Below are 5,994 nucleotides of genomic sequence, written 5' to 3' on the forward strand. Positions count from 1 at the left end.
GGATCGTCCCCATTAGAGTTAGGCTCATGGACCAAAGGAAGGTCCGATCCATTTAAGGCTCTCGTTGTATTATTCTGAAACTAGGGGAAGAAGAAACGCATAAAATCTGCATCCCAGAACCTCCCACCAAGCCACCGGCCAACCACCACCACCACCAGCATGCCTTCTCAGAAGATCGAATCCGGCCACCAGGACGTCGTCCATGACCTGGCGATGGATAATACTGAAAGCGGCTGGCCACGGCCTCCTCCGACACCACCATCAAGATTATCGGCGTCTCCTCCGCCTCCTCTGGCCAGCTCCTCGCCACTCTATCCGGCCACCAGGGCCCCGTCTGGCAGGTCTCATGGGCACACCCCAAGTTCGGCTCCCTCCTCGCCTCCTGCTCCTACGACGGCCGGGTCATCGTCTGGAAGGAGGATCCCTCCTCCCCCAACCAATGGACCCAGGCCCACGTCTTCACCGACCACTCCTCCTCCTCCGTCAACTCCGTCTCGTGGGCTCCCCACGAACTGGGCCTCTCCCTCGCCTGCGGTTCCTCAGACGGCTCCATCTCCGTCCACACCGCCCGCCCCGACGGCGGCTGGGACTCCGCTTGCATCGACCAGGCCCACCCCGTCGGTGTCACCGCCGTCTCCTGGGAACCCTCCACCACCCCCGGCTCCCTCGTCGGAAATTCTCCCTCCGACCCCGTCCAGAAGCTCGCCTCTGGCGGCTGCGACAATACGGTGAAGGTGTGGAAGCTCCAGAACGGGGCGTGGAAGATGGACTGCTTCCCAGTGCTGCAGATGCACTCGGATTGGGTGAGGGACGTCACCTGGGCGCCCAATTTGGGGCTGCCCAGGTCGACGATCGCGAGCGCGTCGCAGGACGGGACGGTGGTGGTGTGGACGGTGGGAAAGGAGGGCGATCGGTGGGAGGGGAGGGTGATGAAAGACTTCAAGGCGCCTGTGTGGAGGGTGTCGTGGTCGCTCACCGGGAACATCCTCGCTGTTGCCAACGGGAAGAATGAGGTCACCCTCTGGAAGGAGGTCGTCGATGGGGAATGGCAGCAGGTCACCGCCGTCGATCCAGAGCCGTACCTGTGTTTTATGGGGCATGAGTCGGAGGGAAAAAATGGCCCCCCTATTAATAGTAGGAGTTCGGGACGGGGCCACAGAATTTTTTTTAAAGAATCAAAATAACAATAAAGTTTGCATTCACATTAAACAAATATAATATTCTAAATATTTATATTATATTAAATAAAAATGTATAAAATATTTATATAAACTACCTAAACAATACTCATTGGCCTTAAAAATGGGCTCCTAAATTTTTTTTGGGCCCAGGGGCCCTGAGGCCCAAGCCTCATTGGCCTCTTTACAGGTCCGGCTCTGCGTCGATTCCATCTCTTGATCGTCTTCCCTTTCTTTGTCCTTCTCTTCTGGTTGTTTCCTCCCACCTCCCTTTCTGTACTATTGTTTTCTTCTGTTTAACTGCCAATCTTCTTGAGGTTTTTCCGAGATCTGAACCAATTATATGATGGTTATGTGACTTCATTTGTTTCCTAGATCTTTTTTCTTTCCCTTGTGGAGAAATTATGTGTTTTTTGATGAATTCATTTCGCTTGTTAGGTAAAGATGGATTAGTTCTGTCATTTTTTTAATTTAGTAATGGAAATGGCTGAACTTCCTGTAATTTTTTAGCATTTCGTAACATTTCATGGATACCCTGTTTACTTTAGTGATAATAATTGCATGTTCATTCCAGTTTTGTGTGGATGCATGTAAATAACCAATATGAATTTTTCAAACAGTTTGGCTCGAGGGGGATATACCCTTATGCGAGGGAATGAATTGAATATGACGTTCAGATTCTTTTTCACCATTTCATTGTGTCATGAGGTTCACTTATTTGGTTTGCAAAAGTATTACTCTTGTTGTAGGTGGTCTTTGAAATGGTTTATTTTTGTCCCATTTGGTGGTGTTCATTAGTTGTTGCCAATTGCCGCTTGATGTTGATAAGCTCAAATTAGAATGCTTAGCAAGGAATGGGAATGGTTGGATGTCTTTTCACCTCCATAATCTACTGGAAGCATATGTGGTGTACTGGTGTGATGCTTTAAATAATGCCATAAGTTGGATTTCTTTGATATGTGAAAATTTTAATTGCTAGTAGCTGGAGAAACCTCTTTGTAGTGACAAATTTTGTGGAAATTTTAGACTTGTCACAGAAAGTTTTATTGTCCGTTGTCCATTTTGGAGTGCCCTTCGATTTATGTATGTATAACCAGGTAAGTTTATTGGTTCTGAAACTTGGAGATTTTGTCTCCAAGATTAAAAGTGTCACTTTCCTAGATATAGAATCCATGAAATGTTTCTACTATAATTCTTGTATATTTTGTGTCTTGTACTTTTTAAAGTTTTGGAAGGAGTAAAACACATGTTTTCATGGGTGTTTTTCTGTAATTACATTGTTGCAAGAATGTAGACTAGGCATGTTTGGAGCTGGGAAATGTTGGGTGCTGGAAAAAGGAGGGAAGTTCCTAGATTATTTCCCCAGCTTCCTAAGGAGTATGTGCCATCTCCTATCCAAATCAATAACTGCCACCTTATTTCCAGTTCCTGAAGAATGTTAGATATAACTCAAAATGTCATTACTCAAAAAAAGCATACTAAAACAAGATCTCTGTTGAAGCTCTCTTTCTATTTTTCCCTTTTATTTGTTTTGAATCGTTTTCTGCCATAACAATGGATGCTTGGGGTCTGGTGTTGGGGAGGTGGGTGGTGCGATATATTGATCTTAGGGTATAACCCTTAACCAAGTTTTGTCTCAAATTCATAGATTGATTTTTCGCTTTTGAATATAAATAGGAACACCTAAATTGATTGAACGTATTGTTTGTGGAAGTATGGTCTGATCTAGTTGGGGACGTTACTGGGGCCTGGGTTGTCATGGGAATGGAAACAGGGGTCACAGCTAATCTTATACTATAGTTTGGGGCATCAAAATTCTGAATCATTTCTTGGATTTTATCTTCTTTTTTTTCTCTCATGCACCACAATTCTAGGTTTTTTATGTCATCTGTATAGACTATATTTAGAGAAGTGGCTAACTGGCTATACTGCTTTGAATTGCCAATAAAAACTGGTCGAGTCTTTAATAGTTAATTTCTTTGCTTTGGAATGATGGTTCCACTTATGCACCTAGTCTACAAGGGTGTACTTGTGACAAGACTTCGGTATGCTTCTGCAACTGGACTAAGGTAAAGTAAGAACATTTTTTCTTATGCAGTGAGCACCCAGACAAGCTCACAGCGCATTCATATGCAAGAAGAAATATGAATCCTGTGTGTCTACCAGATATGTACATGTGCAGCTACATGCATAGGCAATTCTGTAGCTTTTCATATGTTGATATATAGGCTTCGTATGTTCATATATAGGTGCTTAGGAAAGTTAATGTTGTAGCTTTTCATTTCAATTGTCTCATGGCGATCATTTGCACTCATGGGATCTACAGCATATGAACTTAGAATTTTGTGAATTTGCTTCATGACGCTGAGTTTGATGTTTAATGCAACTTCATTTGAAAAGGATGTAATTGGAAAGCAGGGGCTATAAATTGGAGCTTTTTTCCCAGTAGTTTCCCATTATGAGTGGGAAGTGCCTATAGTCGTTAGTTGGATACAGAGCCATAAATCTATCTTTACTTAGAAGACTGATGAATGACACTGGCTTGATTCTTAATCTTGTACATGGTTTCAGAATAATTTTTCTGCACAGTGTATAGGTTGCAATCTGCCAATAATGTGGTGGTGTTTGAAGCCCACGGCATGTTCACCCTCTGTGACTGACAGATGAAGGAAATAAGATTGGGGAAGTCTTGCTTGATATCTTGCAGTGTAAGTTGCTTCAGTCCATCCTTTACCACATCTGGCCCAGGGGATCGATCCCCATCTTGTTGAAGACAGCTTCCTTTACCTCTTGATCTGAGACTGGTTTGAGGAGGTTCAGACACACAAGGCTCTGCACTGAAGGGGAACAGCCTATCAGCCCTCTCTTGGGAGCTGAAAAGTCAGTACATGAAATAATTACAGCCTGCTTGAGCAATATAAAGATCTCCATATGAAGTCTTCACAGCATTCTTGAAGAATGAAGAGTAAAACCTGATACATGTGTTTAATGCGGAGAGTAAAAAGATAGAGCTTGGTACCTATGGTTAAACTTTTGCTTATTTATAAGGTAGCCTAACCCTAGAAACATGCATCACTGGCTTAGCTAAAAAAGTGTAAAACATTTTTGGCTCTATGGTAACCAAAACGGGAAGGCTTGGTGTAGTTGGTAGTGGGTATTGCGAGAATATGATTTGAGTAAGGTTGGAAAATGATGAGTCAAGTTTGAGAAACATCCTACCCTGATAAAACTGTGATGTAAAAGGAGAAATATAGTAGCAATTAGCAAGCAGGGATATTTATATAGTCCATCACAACTATAAAATCTGTGGCATGCGGCCACTGCAGTCTGTTATGTTTTGATATAAAGTATTCTCAGTCTCATGTAGTCAATAATACATAAGGTAAAGGTATGTAACTCAGGTAAAGTTGGCAACAATCGCAGCACATTTAAAGATGAGAGCAAATGCACCAAGGAGAAAAGATAAACCCTCCTAGCAAAGCAAAGGAGTTCTGAACAGGTAAATTTTAATGAACGGCACCAAAAAGCAAGACCAAACTGGTCCATCTCTTAGGTAGGAACCCATGCATCAAAATTCAGTACTGTGAGGCCATCCACTGGATACAGGAGGCTGCTTCATGATTACATGGAGGATATGATTGGAGAGTAATCCCAGTATATGGTAGGATCAAGAGATCTTATTGCTTAATGCCATGTCTCGTAGGCTGTAGTCATAGGTGAACAGACTGTTGAAGTCCAAGCCAAAAGAGGATGTGGTTGTTTTACTGTTGCTTCCTCTGGGGAAAGGTGAGCACAGAATCTGCACTCAGAGGTGGGGGGGGGGGACATGAATGAGCCAGTATAATCCCTTTTTGCCTTTTGTTCATATGGGCCACTGACTGTGCTTGTAAGTTCAAGGCCTGTCATTTTTTGGTAACCTTGGTTACTCATTTTGATCTGTGTATAAGCATTCTTTGGGTGTATGGTTTCTCCTTAATGGAAGGGCGCCTTCCCCCCAGCTTACTCAAGCAAGAGATTGTACATGGTGCTGCATTTTGCAGAGGTTGGCTGTATGTTGACCCATCAAGGTTTTTAGTTGGCTGTGTTACACTTGTATTCTTTGGGTGTATGGTTTCTGCCATTGGTTCTCTCTTCTGTTATTGAAGTTATTTTCCATAACAGATCTAGGGGAATTAGGGCCCCTCCCTTTTACAAACAGCTTTTAAGCCAAGCCAGATAGGCCAGAGGCTTGTTCAATCTACCAGGCAATTATTCAACCACCGGTGTACCGGTGGCGTTCAAACTTGCAACATCCCGTCACATGGTGACTTGCACAAACTGCTACCAGATGGTAGGAGCCCCTGTTGATTCTGTTATTGTTCCAAAGGTTATTTAGACCTCACAGTCCCCAAGAAACCAAATCGATCTTGCTCTTACCCTTCATCATCCTCTTCTTTCCCCTATGATCATCATCATCATCATCCAAACATTCTGATCCAGGACAGAATCTAATTACGCGTTCCAGGAACTTCATAAGCTGCAAGAGGATGTAGAGTGCGGATCAGGTGTCATATGATGACAATTTTTTGTGCCTCACACACCCGATCGCCCTCTATCTTGGGGATAGGGCCTGTCAGTTGTGGGGCCCAAAACCTGATGGAGGGCGATCAGGTGCGCAAGGCATAAAAAATTGTGCCATCATATGGCACCTGATCCGGACTCAGCATGTAAGCCCTGTCAAATTTAGGATCATAAACCTAATCGGTTCACGCAAACAAGAAAAGCTGTGTTATTTCCATGTCAATTGCGATCTCATGATCAACTTGGGATTTTGAGT

The 5,994-nt window shown here is 43.6% G+C and overlaps 1 pseudogene; it reads left to right on the forward strand.

Annotated features, from left to right (window-relative positions):
- Positions 1–3,838, forward strand: LOC149834842 (protein transport protein SEC13 homolog B pseudogene; annotated as a pseudogene).
- The last annotated feature ends 2,156 nt before the right edge of the window (positions 3,839–5,994 follow it).

Source organism: Nuphar pumila, chromosome 6 (assembly GCF_984573655.1).
Source record: "Nuphar pumila chromosome 6, dmNupPumi1.hap1.1, whole genome shotgun sequence".
Classification (NCBI taxonomy): Eukaryota; Viridiplantae; Streptophyta; class Magnoliopsida; order Nymphaeales; family Nymphaeaceae; genus Nuphar; species Nuphar pumila.